Consider the following 17,967-nt stretch of genomic DNA (forward strand, 5'->3'; position numbering starts at 1 on the left):
GGGTAAGTATACGCCGGGAAAACCGCTACGTAAACGTTGTAACAACACTGCGTCGGGTCCGCGTACGTTCGTGAATTGCCCTATCTCGCTGATTTACATATTTCTCAGTGTAAATCAGCGAGAACGCCCCCCGCGGCCATTTTTAAATTGCAGTTAAGATCCGACGGTGTAACACAGTTACACCTGTCGGATCTTAGGCATATCTATGCGTAACTGATTCTATGAATCAGTCGCATAGATACGACGGGCCTAAGTCAGAGATACAACGGTGTATCAGGAGATACCGTCGTATCTCTTTGTGAATCTGGCACAAAGGGCACAGGGGATTTGCCTTTAGTAAATAACCCTCAATATCCCGATCTCTGATCATGCACATCTGTTTAATGAAATATCCTGATCTCTGATGACACACATGTGTATAATACATCCTGATATCTGATCACACACATGTATATAATAAAATATCCTGATATCTGATCACACACATGTATATAATACATCCTGATATCTGATCACACACATGTATATAATACATCCTGATATCTGATCACACACATGTATATAATACATCCTGATATCTGATCACACACATGTATATAATACATCCTGATATCTGATCACACACATGTATATAATACATCCTGATATCTGATCACACACATGTATATAATACATCCTGATATCTGATCACACACATGTATATAATACATAGGGTGACCACGTGTCCCGGATTGCCCGGGACAGTCCCGCATTCTGCAGGTCTGTCCCTGCACCTTCACTCTGGGACAATACAGTGTCCCGGAATGAAACTGACACAGGTCCCACCATGAACCCCTCAGAGCTGAAGATGCGACCCCCACCCCCCCAAATACTGAAGAACTACAGGTCCCAGGATGAACCGGTGAAAACCATGGGGGGGTCACAATTTTTTTTAATAAAAAGTTATCTTTTTTTAGAAAGGGGGGGGTGTCCCTGAATGGCAGTTTGGAAATGTGGTCACCCTAATAATACATCCTGATATCTGATCACACACATGTATATAATAAAATATCCTGATATCTGATCACACACATGTATATAATACTACATCCTGATATCTGATCACACACATGTATATAATAAAACATCCTGATATCTGATCACACACATGTATATAATAAAATATCCTGATGTCTGATCACACACATGTATATAATAAAATATCCTGATATCTGATCACACACATGTATATAATACTACATCCTGATATCTGATCACACACATGTATATAATAAAATATCCTGATGTCTGATCACACACATGTATATAATAAAATATCCTGATATCTGATCACACACATGTATATAATAAAATATCCTGATCTCTGATCACACACATGTATATAATAAAATATCCTAAAGTCTGATCACACAAATGTATATAATAAAATATCCTGATCTCTGATCACACACATGTATATAATAAAATATCCTAAAGTCTGATCACACAAATGTATATAATAAAATATCCTGATATCTGATCACACACATGTGTAAAATGAAATATCCCGATCTCTGATCACACCAGTGTTGCCAACCGTCTGTATTTTTACGGACAGTTTGTAAAAACGGGCACTTTTTCCCCTCGTTTGTAAATGTCCGTAGTTGCGGGAATGTGCCAGTAAAAATAGTCAAGATCGGTTCGGCTTGGAACTGCGAGATTGGAGGCAGGCCAGGGAGTGATTGGAGGCAGGGGGTGATGGTGGCTGTGGTAGCACCGCAGAGGGGGATGGAGGCAGGGAGCAATGGAGGCTGGGGGAGATAAGAGGCAGGGGGAGATTGGAGACAGGGGGTGTTAGTGGCAGGGGGTGATTGGAGGCAAGGGGTGTTGGTGGCACTGCAGAGGGGGATGGTAGCACCGCAGAGGGTGGGGGATGAAGACAGGGGTTGTTGGTGGCACCGCAGAGGGGGATGGAGGCAGGGGACGATGAAGGCAGGGGGTGATTGGAGGCAGGGGGCCTGGGGTAGATTGGAGGCAGAGGGAGATTGGAGGCAGGGGGAGATTGTGGCACCGCAGAGAGGGGTGAAGGCAGGGGGTGTTGGTGGCAGAGGGGGGTGGAGGCAGGGGACGATGAAGGCAGGGGGTGATTGGATGCAGGGAGGCAGAGGGAGATTGTAGGCAGGGGGAGATTGTGGCACCGCAGAGAGGGGTGAAGGCAGGGGGTGTTGGTGGCAGAGGGGGATGGAGGCAGGGGGTGATGTGACTAAATAATTTGCCCTTATTATATATCGAAAATAACAAAAATATGTTTTGTTACCTTAATATGTACCTTAAATCACATTGCTATTTGCCTAGCATACTTGTTTGTAGCCTAAATACTGAAATTTGCACCAAAAAATGTAATTTAGTAACTTTTGTGAAATGCCAGTAAAAACGTGCCTGCGCCAGTAAATTTCGGGTGTCGTGCGGGTAAATTTCATTCTGGTAGGTTGGCAACACTGGATCACACACGTGTGTATAATAAAATGTCATGTACTCTGATCACATACTTGTGTATAATATTATATCCTGAGCTCTGATCACACACGTGTAGAATAAAGAATCACATGTGTATTTGGTGAACATGTATGATCCATGTTGAGGATGCTTGGTCCATGGTGTAGGATTCAGGGCGCATTCACACCAGTACACTGAAGCTGTGCCAAGATGCATGGTCACACCACCCCAAGAACAGAGAAAATTGGCACCATTATAATCTATGGAGCTGTTTTTCAAGCGGCAGGCACCTGGGCACTCAGGTGTGAACAGGCGCAGTGTACAACAGCCTTTCTCAAAAAATTTCAGAGGAAACCTTAAAATAATTTTCAGGTCATAGGAAACTCTGCTTACCTGCTAAAACCAATTCACCCAGGGTGTTCGGTGCAATGGGAAATATGCCCCTTATATTGAGGGTCAAAGGGAAGAATGCGCTTCTTACAGTGGTGGCCAGAATGTCACCCATATCCAAAAATATTATTGTTGTCACTCCACGATGCCAAGCGATGTTGGCCCCATAACTATGTAGGTGCCATCAGATCGGAAGTCAATCACCCGCATCCCAAGGAACCCCTAGACACCTTTGGAGGAACCCTAGAGTTCCATAGAACCTTGGTTGAGAATGTCTGATTAAAGCCCTGTACACACGATCGGATATCTGATGGAATCTAATCCGATGGATTTTTTCGTCGGATATCCGATGAAGCTGACTTTCATCAGTCTTGCCTACACACCATCAATCCAAAATCCAACCGTGTCCAACGCGGTGACGTAAAACACTACGACGTGCTGAGAAAAATTAAGTTCAATGCTTCCGAGCATGCGTCGACTTGATTCTGAGCATGCGTGGATTTTTGACCGATGGACTTTCACACAGACGATCGTTTATTTCTATCGTTTTTTTATCCATAGAAAATTTTTAAAACATGTTCTATTTTTTTTTACCGATGGGAAAACAAACCGATGGGGCCCACACACGATCGGTTTGTCCGATGAAAACGGTCCATTAGTCTGTTTTCATCGGACAAACCGATCGTGTGTACAGGGCTTTAGAACAATAGGATTTGTATTGTGGAGCATTTTGTAGCTTGGAGCTTCACTCAGGTGTGAATGGGACTTTACCGCGCATCAGTAAAATGTAATACAACACAAGACGGTTTTTGCATGTCTTGTACATGGATTCTTTTCCTCCGGGTACATGGGAAATATGTACATGTGACTTGAAAAACACAAAATTAAAATGAACATTGTGGGCCAGATCCACAAAGATCTGCCTATCTTTAGGCAGGCGTAGCGTATCTAAGATACACTACGCCGCCGTAACTTACTTTTTTTTTTTTAATCCTCAAAGAATTCGCGCCGTAAGTTACGGCGGCGTAGTGTATCTCTGGCGGCGTAAGGGCGCGCAATTCAAATGGATGTGATGGGGGCGTGCTTTATGTAAATACGTCGTGACCCGATGTAAACAACGTTTTTTTGGAACGGCGCAGGCGCCGTCCGTGGGGGTATCCCAGTGCGCATGCTCGAAATTAAACCGGAACAAGCCAATGCTTACGACGGTGACGTCATTCTACGCAAATCCCTATTTGCGAACGACTTACGCAAACGACGTAAAAAATTCAATTGCATAAAAAAAAAATTCAATGGCCGTCATTCGCACGGGAACGACGGAACGACGACCATACTTAACATTGAGTACGCCTCATAATAGCAGGGGTAACTATACGCCGGAAAAAGCTGAACGCAAACGACGTAAAAAAATGCGCCAGCCGGACGTACGTTCGTGGATCGCCGTATCTAGCTAATTTGCATACGCGATGCGTAATTCGAGGGAAACGCCACCTAGCGGCTGCCGAAAAAATGCACCTAAGATCCGACGGCGTACTAAGACGTACGCCTGTCGGATCGATCCCAGATGCAGTCGTATCGCGGGAACTTTAAAATTACACGGCGTATCAATAGATACGCCGGCGTAATTCTTTTGTGGATCTGCCCCTTTATGTGTGTGGAATCGCGGCCTACCAAGGGGCACACAGCCTGCAACTCCAGCCCAGAGGAACAGATTGTGCATGCAGCTCCAGCCCAGAGGAACAGATTGTGCATGCAGCTCCAGCCCAGAGGAACAGATTGTTCATGCAGCTCCAGCCCAGAGGAACAGATTGTGCATGCAGCTCCAGCCCAGAGGAACAGATTGTTCATGCAGCTTCAGCTCAGAGGAACAGATTGTTCATGCAGCTTCAGCTCAGAGGAACAGATTGTTCATGCAGCTTCAGCCCAGAGGAACAGACTGTCCATGCAGCTCCAGCCCAGAGGAACGGACTGTCCATGCTAAAGAAGGACACCCTGCAACAGCTCAAGGACTGAATGCCACTGCGACACACCTGCATCTAAGATCGATCAATCGCTCAGGGGAGGACCGCTGACTGTGTACAGGATTTGGTGAGGGGGCTTTGCCCAGGAACCTTTAATGTTTTTCATAGAATACCACATCCAAATATTGTCCACAGAGCTCCTACATTGCCGGTAAAGATAATAAAATGCAAAGCTTTGCCTCCAGGACATTGCCTGGGTTGCTCTTAAAGGGGACACACAACGGGTATTGAGATTATTTCACTGGGTGTGTACTAGAGGTATTGTGGGCTGGCCTGGGGTTCCCCTTTAGCCACAGCATCTCGACAGGAGGGAGGGGCCAGGAGAGCCAAAGAGGGCCCCAGAACAGGAGGATCTGTGCTTCTCTGTGCAAAAAAGTATAAGATTTTTATTAATTTTAACAAAAAAAAACAAGACTTTAGTATCACTTTAACAATTTCCTAGAAGTTTTTCAGTCAGAATTGATGAGGTATGTAAATGACCTACACCTATAGAAAGGGCATTATTCCATATTGGTCAAAGCTGCGCAATTTATTTTTAACTACAGACGCCCCTTACCCCGCCTTTTTTTTGGTAAAGGTAACGGAACCTTTCTGATCAATCTATTTCAATAGGAATAATCTATAGTTGACAATCTATTCGATTGATATACCACACAGGGAAGTGGATCCACCATGTGATCTCATAACCAGATTGATCAAAATATGATTATATTCATAAACAATGTATCACAGTACTGCCATCTGCTGCAAAACGTTTGATAATATTTTGTCCTGGCCAATATAATCAGTTTGATCAAATCCAATCAAAATTGACTTTAAATCGATCCGTGGAGAAGTTATGGTTATTTGATTGTTTGCAGATTGTTGCAGATAAAAAAAAATTGAAGTCTGTATGGCCACCATAAGTTCCAATGTGTTGAGGTTGATTTACTAAAGGCAAATAGGGGCCCGGATTCAGAAACGAGATACGACGGCGAATCTCCGAATACGCCGTCGTATCTCTGAGTGTGCGTGGTCGTATCTATGCGCCTGATTTAGAGAATCAGTTACGCATAGATTTCTCTAAGATCCGACCGGCGTAAGTGTCTTACACCGTCGTATCTTAGGCTGCATATTTACGCTGGCCGCTAGGTGGCGCTTCCGTATATTTACGCGAGGAATATGCTTATTAGGAATTTACGCCGATTCAGAAACGTACGTCTGGCCGGCGCATTTTTTTACGTCGTTTACGTTAGGCTTTTACCGGCGTAAAGTTACCCCTGCTATATGAGGCGTAGCTAATGTTAAGTATGGACGTCGTTCCTGCGTCGAGTTTTGAAAATTTTACGTCGTTTGCGTAAGTCGTTCGCGAATAGGGCTTTACGTAAGTTACGTTCACGTCTAAAGCAATGACGACTTGCGGCGTAATTTCGAGCATGCGCACTGGGATTTTTTAACCACTTAAGCCCCGGACCAATATGCTGCTAAATGCCCAAAGGCGTTTTTACAATTCGGCACTGCGTCGCTTTAACAGACAATTGCGCGCTCGTGCGACGTGGCTCCCAAACAAAATTGGCATACTTTTTTCCCCACAAATAGAGCTTTCTTTTGGTGGTATTTGATCACCTCTGCGGTTTTTATTTTTTGCGCTATAAACAAAAATAGAGCGACAATTTTGAAAAAAATGCAATATTTTTTACTTTTTGCTGTAATAAATATCCCCCAAAAACATATATAACATTTTTTTTTTTCCTCAGTTTAGGCCGATACATATTCTTCTACCTATCTTTGGTAAAAAAAATTGCAATAAGCGTTTATCGGTTGGTTTGCGCTAAATTTATAGCGTTTCCAAAATAGGGGATCGTTTTATTGCATTTTTATAAAAAAAAAATTTTTTACTACTATTGGCGGCGATTAGCGATTTTTTTCGTTACTGCGACATTATGGCAGACACTTCGGACAATTTTGACACATTTTTGGGACCATTGTCATTTTCACAGCAAAAAATGCATTTAAATTGCATTGTTTATTGTGAAAATGACAGTTGCAGTTTGGGAGTTAACCACAGGGGGCGCTGTAGGAGTTAGGGTTCACCTAGTGTGTGTTTACAACTGTAGGGGGGTGTGGCTGTAGGACTGAGGTCATTGATCGAGTCTCCTTATAAAAGGGATGACACGATCGATGCAGCCGCCACAGTAAAGCACGGGGAAGCCGTGTTTACATACGGCTCTCCCCGTTCTTCAGCTCCGGGGAGCGATCGCGACGGAGCGGCTATAAACGAATAGCCGCGCCGTCGTCCCGGATCGCTCCCCGCGGGAATCCGACCGCCGCATGTAGCGGGGGGGGGGTGGTCCCGATCGGACCCCCGACCCGCGGAAAGGCAAGGACGTACCTGTACGCCCATTTGCCTGTACGTGCCATTCTGTGGACGTAAATATACATGCGGCGGTCGGGAAGTGGCTAAATACGTCAAATACATGAGGTCACAGTGAATTTACATAAAACATGCCCACATCATCCCCATTTGAATTAGGCGGGCTTACGCCGACACACATACGTTACGCCGCCGTAACTAAGGGCGCAAGTTCTTTCTGCATACGGAACTTGCGCCCTAAGTTGCGGCGGCGTACCGTATGTGAATCCGGCCCAGGATGTTCACTCTACAAGGGAATATGCCCAGAGCTTAGTGAGTGTGGTGACATTTCATTTTGCAAAGAATGTCCAATCACATGCAAAGAAAAAAAAAAATAACAATGTTTTGCCTGCACATGATTGGATGACGGAAGTCAGCAGAGCTTCACCACATTCACTCATTTCTATGGAACATTCCTTTACAAAGTGCAACTTCCCTTGCAAATATAACCGTCTATTTCCTGAAAGTTGTGCTCAGGAGATGTAAACTAGCAATACAATGTAATATAGAGCCCGTTTTTGGTAGATTGCTGCTTTCCTTGCCGTACCGAGGGAAATGTAGGAATAGTACGATGGGAAGACACTGATCTTCATGCACAGGATGGAGGAAGAGTAAAGAGGGGGCAGAGATTGTGCCCCAGAAAACAATTGGGCTAATGCAGTCTTTGGCCTCTATTCTGCCTGGCAGGCGCAGTGCCCGCCTCCCCTCTTCTCTTAGTGACAGCCCTGTCCCCTCTGTACCGTGGAAGAGCAAGGGGCCCATTCATTGGGGTTTTTTCCCATAGACAAAATGTGGGACCTGAAAAGATCCCCCAAAATACTAGGGGAGGCGGAGGGTAGAGCTTGTTGGCTGGGTTCCAAAGACATGCCACCTATTAGCATAATAAGGAGCTGCGAGCAGTTTACCCATTCAGTCCCACCAACTTCACCAAAGGCTGGGCAGGAAAACGGGTTAACATTCCTCTGTGCATGCAGAAGTACGTGGTCACTGAATTCATTAATGAGGGATTTTTCTTCCCCCTTTTTCAGAAAATACTGAATTTAACATTGACCTTTGGGATTATTCCAGGCAGACAAGAGACAGTTCCTTAGAAGGACGGCTTGGCTCAAATTTGGCATTTTTTCCCTCTAAACGTACACTTCAAAAGGCCCTGACCAATAGCCCCCAGCAAAGGCATTGTATAAAGGACAGGCAGCCTGTTATCTCCCGCCATAACTGCTGCTGCTTCCCTCTCCCTCACAGGCACATTAACATAATGAATTCCTTGTTATATGTGTTAATATCCTCCTTCCCCCTGCTGCTGCTGCTGTGTGCTCAGTCTACCTGGGTGTCACATTCATTACCTGTGCAATGACAGGTGTGTACATCCTGCACACAACCCGGGCCCATGACATCGTTTGCTAAAGCACTGTGCATCATAAACAATTGGCATGTTTTTTCATTTGTAAAATACTGTTTTATCCCCTTTTTCTTTTTTATTTGCATCTCAATGCTGCTGATCTTCTCCAGCCTTTATCAGCCACTTCCTTCATTCTAGTATCACATCTAGACAGTGGACTAGGGCCGAAACAACTAAGGGGCAGATCCTCAAAGAAATTACGCCGGAATCTCTTGATACGCCGCGTAATTTCTAATTTTGCGCGTCGTATCTTTGTTTTGAATCCTCAAAACAAGATACGGCGGCATCTGGGTCAGATCCGACAGGCGTACGTCTTCGTACGCCGTCAGATCTAAGATGCAATTTTTCGGCGGCCGCTAGGTGGTGTTCCCGTCGTAATCCGCGTCGAGTATGCAAATGAGCTATTTCCGACGATCCACGAACGTACGCGCTGCCGTCGCATTTTTTTACGTCGTTTCTGTTCGGCTTTTTCCGGCGTATAGTTAAAGCTGCTATATGGTGGCGTACTCAATGTTAAGTATGGCCGTCGTTCCCGCGTCTAATTTTGAAAATTTTACGTCGTTTGCGTAAGTCGTCCGTGAATCGGGCTGGACGCCATTTACGTTCACGTCGAAAACAATGACGTCCTTGCGACGTCATTTGGAGCAATGCACCCTGGGAGTTTTTACGGACGGGCGCATGCGCAGTTCGTTCGGCGCGGGGACGCGCTTCATTTAAATGAAACACGCCCCCTACCCGCCGATTTTGAATTCCGCGCCCTTACGCCGCGAGAGATACACTACGCCGCCGTAATTTACGTCGCAAATTCGTTGAGGATTCAAACCAACTCAAAGTAAGTTACAGCGGCGTAGCGTATCTTACATATGCTGCGCCCGGCGCAGATGTATGTGGATCAGCCCCTAATCGATTATGAAATGAATAGATTACAATTTTCATAATCGATTAATCGGCCAGTAACATAATGGGGTTAAAAAAACTAAAATTAGCCCTTTATAGTACAAAAAAGCAAATCGCTACTGTAAATATTACTTTCACTGTCCCACAGTAAAAAAAAAATGAACCCCTTACAGTAGCGATTATTTGCTCTTTTTGTACTTATTTTAGTTTTTTTAACCCCATTATGTTGCTAAACATCTCAGGCCTGGGTCACACCTCTGTTTTTCTGGTGCTTTTTGCAGAAACGCACTACAGTTCATTTACATGTTTTCCTATGGGGCACGTTCACATCCACGATTTTTTTTTCAGCTGCTGCGTATTTGGAAAGGGCAAGGAGTTTTTAACGCAAAACGGTGCTATTTTTTATTTTTTTTTTGTTCCATTTCTTTTAATGGAGAAGCTGCAGAAAAGCATGTTATGGGCTAGATTCAGGTACGAGATACGACGGCGTACCTCCAGATACGCCGTCGTATCTATGCGCCTGATTCATAAAATCAGTTACGCATAGATTTCCCTAAGATCCGACTGGCATAAGTGTCTTACACCGTCGTATCTTAGGCTGCATATTTACGCTGGCCGCTAGGTGGCGCTTCCGTATATTTACGCAAGGAATATGCAAATTAGGTAGTTACGCCGATTCAGAAACATACGTCCGTCCGGCGCTATTTTTTACGTCGTTTACGTTAGGCTTTCTCCGGCGTAAAGTTACCCCTGCTATATGAGGCGTATCATATGTATGGACGTCGTTCCCGCGTCAAATTTTTAAATTTTTACGTCGTTTGCGTAAGTCGTTCGCGAATAGGGCTGGACGTAATTTACGTTCACGTCGAAAGCAATGACGATTTGCGGCGGAGTTTCGAGCATGCGCACTGGGATTCTTTCACGAACAGCGCATGCGCCGTTCGTAAAAAACGTAAAAAATACGCGGGGTCACCATTCATTTAAATAAAACACGCCCACATCATCCCCATTTGAATTAGGCAGGCTTACGCCGGCCCACATACGTTACGCCGCCGTAACTTAGGGCGCAAGTTATTTCTGAATACGGAACTTGTGCCCTAATTTACGGCGGCGTAACGTATCGGAGATACGTTACGCCCGCACAACATTACACAGGACTATCTGAATCTAGCCCAATGTGTTTTGTAATCTGCCCAACAACAAATCGGCCCATAAAAAATAAAAAAATGCAATGTTTTTTTTAAGGCTATTATCCGATTAATCAATTAATCCAAACAATAATCGACTAACTATTCAATTATGAAAATAATCGTTAGTTACAGCCCTACAGTGGACCATGCTTGTTCAATGTTAAGCTGGCTATGCACTGTAAACATTTTAGCTGGTTCCCATGGCCCCATCAATTGAAAAGTCGAAGGGGCCATGTGGAAATTCTCGGGCCAAAAAGTGACTGTAGCCAATCAGATGCTCTGTTCACTGTAGTTTGATGGTGGTCCGCTTTGCTCAATGGGGTATTGCTCTGTTGATCCCCGCTGAGCAGGCAGATGACAGGTCCGTCTCCGCTGTGCTGAGATGGACCTGTCAGAGCCCCATTTTCCTTTATGGGGAGATTGGATTCAAATGGGCCACCTGTCCGATTTCATCCGATTCGCCAGACGGATGGAAAATAGAGTAACCATTCGTCTGGATTTCACGGACAGGATCAGATTGAATGTCAGCTGACATTCACCGCTCCATACGAGTGAATGGAGGGTCCGATCAAGTTCGCCTGAAAAACTGACAGGTGGACCTGATCGGAAAGCTTGTGTGAAAGGGGCCTTAGCCCTGGTTCACACTGCTGCGTTTTGACATGCGATTTGACATGTCAAATCGGCAATTGCCGGCAATGACTCCGTCTTAATCGGTGCGACGCCGCATCTGCGCCGCTGCACCGATTTCAAAAAGTAGTAGTTTCTGTACTGCTTTTTGCGATTTTGGGCCTGCGATCTGCATTGACATCTGTGCAGAAACCCGCACAGATGTCTCTGTAATCGCAGATGAAATCGGGACTGCCAGCAGGAGTGAAATTACGCGAGTTCAACTGAACTCGCACGGCTTAATTCCCGCAGCCCAGTGTGAACCTGGGCTTAAAGTGTTACGAAACCCAGGACCCATGATTCACTATATCTAGTCCCCCACAGTACACAGAACATGGAAATGCCATTATTTTAGCAAATATAAAATCCTTAATACCTATTCTCATCAGTAGAATATAGCAGTCTTGTGACTTCTATCAGTGTCTGGTTAAAGCTTGTAGGAGAAGCTTTCATTCTACTCTGACTGTCATATGAGGCTGCAGGACCCCTGACCCTCTGTCTGGACCATGATGATTGGCCTTGTGCTGATCACATGCACTATCCCAAGAAAAAACTCTCTAGCAATACACCCCAAACTGAGCATTTTTTTTTTGAATTTTTTTTTTTAGCATTTTTATGTAATTTCTTTTTTAGGGTGGACCTCCGCTTTAAGAAGGGTCCTCTGTTCTTGGTCTCGATCGCCTCAAAAGCCTCTGACACACCGGGTTGGGAGAAAAACAAAACACAGTGAAACACAGTGAATAATTCATAATACCCGTTGACACATTCTAAGGTTGTCTTGAAAGCAGGCACCAAAGCAATTAACTGGTTGCCGACCAGCCGCCGTCGTTTAACGGGGGCAGGTCAGCTCCCCTGCACGAGAGCACGTAATATAACGTCGGCTCTCGCGCAGGCCACTAGGGGCGCGTGCCCCAGACTCCCGTGCGCATGCCCGGCGGGTTCGATCGCCGCCGGGCACACGCGATCGCTCGTTACAGAGCGAGGACGGAGCTGTGTGTGTAAACACACAGCTCCCGGTCCTGTCAGGGAGAGAAATGCTGATCTTCTGTTCATACAATGTATGAACAGAAGATCAGTGATTTCCCCTAGTGAGGCCACCCCCCCTACAGTTAGAACACACCCAGGGAACATACTTAATCCCTTCCCCGCCCCCTAGTGTTAACCCCTTCACTGCCAGTGGCATTTTTATAGTAATCCAATGCATTTTTATAGCACTGATCGCTATAAAAATGCCAATGGTCCCAAAAAGGTGTCAAAAGTATCCGAAGTGTCCGCCATAATGTCGCAGTACCGAAAAAAAATCGCTGATCGCCGCCATTACTAGTAAAAAAAAAAAATATTAATAAAAATGTCATAAAAATACCCCCTATTTTGTAAACGCTATAACTTTTGCGCAAACCAATCAATAAACGCTTATTGCGTTTTTTTTTAATAAAAATATGTAGAAGAATACGTATCGGCCTAAACTGAGGGAAAAAAACGTTTTTTTATATATTTTTGGGGGATATTTATTATAGCAAAAAGTAAAAAATATTATTTTTTTTCAAAATTGTCGCTCTATTTTTGTTTATAGCGCAAAAACTAAAAACCGCAGAGGTGATCAAATACCACCAAAAGAAAGCTCTATTTGTGGGGGAAAAAGGACGGCAATTTTTGTTTGGGAGCTATGTCGCACGACCGCGCAATTGTCAGTTAAAGCGACGCAGTGCCGAATCGCAAAAAGTGCTCTGGTCTTTGACCAGCAATATGGCCTGGGGGTTAAGTGGTTAATAAGGGTAAACTTAATGCAGGGTTTGACAAATTTGCTTGGAATCTAGGAGCCAGCTAAAAAAGTTAGGAGCCAGAAAATGCACCCCGTCGCGACGAGCTTGCGCGCAGAAGCGAATACATGCGTGAGCAGCGCCCGCATATGTAAACGGTGTTAAAACCACACATGTGAGGTATCGCCGTGATTGGTAGAGTAAGAGCAATAATTCTAGCCCTAGACCTCCTCTGTAACTCAAAACATGCAACCTGTAGATTTTTTTAAACGTTGCCTATGAAGATTTTAAAGGGTAAAAGTTTGTCGGCATTCCACGAGCGGACGCAATTTTGAAGCGTGACATGTTGGGTATGAATTTACTCGGCGTAACATTATCTTTTATAATATAAAAAAAAAAATGGGGATAACTTTACTGTTGTCTTATTTTTTAATTAAAAAAAGTGTAATTTTTCCCCAAAAAAGTGCGCTTGTAAGACCGCTGCGCAAATACGGCTTAACAGAAAGTATTGCAATATTGTATTATTCTCTAGGGTGTTGGGATAAAAAATATATATAATGTTTGGGGGTTCTAATTAGAGGGAAGAAGATGTCAGTGAAAAATAGTGAAAAATTACATTAGAATTGCTGTTTAACTTGTAATGCTTAAAGTGGAGGTTCACCCTCAAAAAAAATTCTGACATCACACAGAGTCGAGCCATCCTACCGACAGAATGCCAGTGTTTTTTTTTTTTTTCTCAGCACATACCTCGTTATCACGATTTTCACCCCCCGGCAATCCCGCGGGACTGGGCGTTCCCAAGACTGCCTGTGATTGACAGGATTCCGACCGGCGCATAATGCGCGTCACAGGTCGCCGACATAACCCGAACGTCGGTGCGCAGGCGCCGTATAGAGCCGCATCGACGTTCGGGTTTTTTCGGCAACCTGTGACGCGCAGTATGCGCCAGTCGGAAGCCTGTCAATCACAGGCAGTGCTTGGGAACGCCCAGTCCCGCGGGATTGCCGGGGGGTGAAAATCGTGATAACGAGGTATGCGCTGAGAAAAAAAAAAACACCGGCATTCTGTCGGTAGGGTGGCTCGACTCCATGTGATGTCAGAATTTTTTTTGAGGGTAAACCTCCACTTTAACTTGTGATACCAACGGCCACCACCAGATGGCGCCAGCTCACACATCTGGTGGTAATTTTTTTTTTTGCCCACCTTCCAAGCCAAGTTGCCAGGACACTATTTCTAGTCGCCATGGCGACCTGGCGACCGGGATTTGTCGGGCCCTGGGTTACCCTATCCCTAATGCCCCCAATACTACCCTCTGGAATATGTTCCGCACTGACTAGCTCTACCTCTGGACCCTCCCCCCCCCCCATTGCCTAGTTTAAACACCCCTCTAACATTTTGGCCATCTTTATTCCCAGCTGATCTGCACCCTCCTCATTTAGGTGCAGTCAGTCCCTTCTATAGTACTGGTTATCGACTGAGAAATCGGCCCAGTCCTCCAGGAACCCAAACCCATCCTTACTACACCAGCTCTTCAGCCACTTGTTTACTTCCCTAATCTCCCTTTGCCTTTCTGGTGTGGTTCGATGTACCGGTAGTATTCCTGAGAATACTACCTCGAAGGTCATTTACCTCAATTTAGCTCCCAAGTCCCTAAAATTGTTCTATAGGACACTCTATCTACCTCTGACTTTGTCATTGGTGCCAACGTGCACCATGACAGCTGGGTCTTCCCCAGCCCCTCCCAGTAATCTGTCCACCAGATGCGTGATGTGCCGATGTGGTTCACTTATGATAAACCCTAAAACCTGCAAGCAGTTGGATGGCAAGAGGTGCAATAAAGACGGTGACTGGTGAGATAAAATGGTTATTATGCGATACAGTTGCAAACCAGAGGTAGTAATAGTGCATCAAGGACCTGGCGGCAATGGGATACAGAATAGAGGGGTACTGACTGGTCCTCTGGAAGTTCTGCTCTCAGTGGCTTGACTACTGTTAACAGAACAAAGTGGACTGACAGCCTTTTCATCAATTCCCAGAGGTGGTGATAAGCTTGGTCCGGTGTTGGTGCAGCTGCAAGATGAAGGAATCTGGGGAACTCTCTGGTCCCTCTGCTGGAATTCTGAGGGTTGACAGCAGTGTTGCCAACCTACCAGATTGAAATTTACTGGCACGACACGTTTTTACTGGCATTTCACAAAAGTTAATAAATTACATTTTTAGGTGTATATTTTAGTATTTAGGCTAAAAATAAGTATGCTAGGCAAATAGCAATGTGAATTAAGGTAGATATTAAGGTAAAAAAACATATTTTTGTTATTTTCGATATAATAAGGGAAAATTATTTAGTCACATCACCCCCTGCCTCCACCCCCCTCTGCCACCAACACCCCCTGCCTTCACCCCCCTCTGTGGTGCCACAATCTCCCCCTGCCTCCAATCTCCCCCTGCCTCCAATCTCCCTCTGCCTCTAATCTCCCCCTGCCTCCAATCACCCCCTGCCTCCATCCCCCTCTGCGGTGCCACCAACAACCCCTGTTTCCATCCCCCACCCTCTGTGGTGCCACCATCCCCCTCTGCGGTGCCACCAACACCCCCTGCCTTCAATCACCCCCTGCCACTAACACCCACAGCCACCATCATCCCCTGTCTCCAATCACCCCCTGCCTCCAATCTCCATGCGCAGTTCCAAGCCAAACTTATCTCGGCTATTTTTACTGGCACATTCCCGCAACCACGGACATTTACGAACGGGGAAAAATTGTGCCAGTTTTTTACAAAATGTCCGTAAAAATACGGACGGTTGGCAACACTGGTCGACAGGGATGACAATGCAACTGGATCCTCAGCGAACTGGCTCTCTAGGGCTGTCTCCATCTCCTGCTCCCACCAACCAGTCTGGATCTGTGGATTCCAAGAGAGATGGCTTGTCCCGTGCAAAAGAATATAAAACCCCCTAAGGCTCCTCCTACCACTTACGTTCTGTCAAAACTTGTAGCTCAGCAAGTCAGCTTTTTTATTACATGGCCGCCACCTTTGACTATAACTTGCAGGAATTCAGATCCCTCACATAAAAGTCTATGGGTTTGCTTTCTCTTGGTCCTCCCCCTGCTGGCCAGAGGAGGATTGTGTGGCACAACACCAAAAACTGAAGAAGGAGAGAAATTAATACAGATCAGTTTCTTTGCTTTCATTGGATCCTGTCATTGTCCAGTACTTGGCTACACTAAACTTTACTGCTGAGAAACATAGGCTCATTTATGACCAACTAATAAACCAATACCTTGCCCCCCAAAAAGACACAGAAGCTGGTTTAGTTAGAAATAGGGAAAAGCCACAGCCACAGCTTTATTAAAATGTGCAAATGTAACAATTTTCCAAATGTACCAAATAACAATGCCAGTCACAGTTATACTGTGAGCACCCATAAAACATAAACTTACATAGTCTAAGGGGCCTGTCCTTACCATCAGTGCCAGACATGCATTAGACTTACCCCAGAATTTAACTTGAAGGCACAGCTCATAAAGCAACATCAATGTCTGGCAAGGTCAAAACCGCCAATAAAGCCGAGACAAAACATCACAATGGGCGGGAGGGTGGACAACTCCTGTCCTGTCACCTCAGGTCTCAATCTCAAATTTTTGACATTTCAAATTTTTTAATTTTCGAAATTCCGAATTATCGAATTTTTGAAATTCCGAATTTTTGAAATTCCGAATTTTTGAAATTCCGAATTTCCGAATTTTGGAAAATTCGAAAATTTGGAATTTCGAAAATTTGGAATTTCGAAAATTCAGAGTTTTTAAAATTCGAAAATTAAAAAATTAGAAAATTTGGAATTTCGAAAATTTTAAATTTTTCGGATTTTTTTTTTTCGAATTTTCGGAAATTCGGAATTTAAAAAAATTCCCAAAAAATTGAATTTTTCGATTTTTTTAATTCGAAAATTTTAAAATTAAAAATATCGAAAATGTGAAAAATCGAAAATGTGAAAATTCGAAAATGTGAAAATTTGAAAATATAAAATTCAAAAATTCGGAAAAAACGAAAATTAGGGAATTAAATTTTTGAAATTCGGAAATTGAAAAATTCGGAAATTCGAAATTTCGGAAATCCGAAATTACGGAATTTGAAAAATTCAGAAATATGAAAATTCGGAGATTCAAAATTTCGAGAAATCCGAAATTTCGGAAATTAAAAAATTCGGAATTACGAAAATTCTAAAATGTGAAAATTCGAAAATATAAAATTCAAAAATTCGGAAAAAGCAAAAATTCGGGAATTAAATTATTTAGTCACATCGGGAATTATTTAGTCACATCACCCCCTGCCTCCATCCCCCTCTGCCACCTGCTGAGAAACATAGGCTCATTTATGACCAACTAATAAACCAATACCTTACCCCCCCCCCCCCAAAAAGACACAGAAGCTGGTTTAGTTAGAAATAGGGAAAAGCCACAGCTTTATTAAAATGTGCAAATGTAACAATTTTCCAAATGTACCAAATAACAATGCCAGTCACAGTTATACTGTGAGCACCCATAAAACATATATTTACATAGTCTAAGGGGCCTGTCCTTACCATCAGTGCCAGACAGGCATTAGACTGACCCCAGAATTTAACTTGAGGGCACAGCTCATAAAGCAACATCAATGGCTGGCAAGGTCAAAACCGCCAATAAAGCTGAAACAAAACATCACAATGGTCGGGAGGGTGGACAACTCCTGTCCAGTCACCTCAGGTCTCAATCTCTAATTTTCAAAATTTCAAATTTTT

Source organism: Rana temporaria, chromosome 12 (genome assembly GCF_905171775.1).
Source record: "Rana temporaria chromosome 12, aRanTem1.1, whole genome shotgun sequence".
In the NCBI taxonomy this organism is placed as follows: Eukaryota; Metazoa; Chordata; class Amphibia; order Anura; family Ranidae; genus Rana; species Rana temporaria.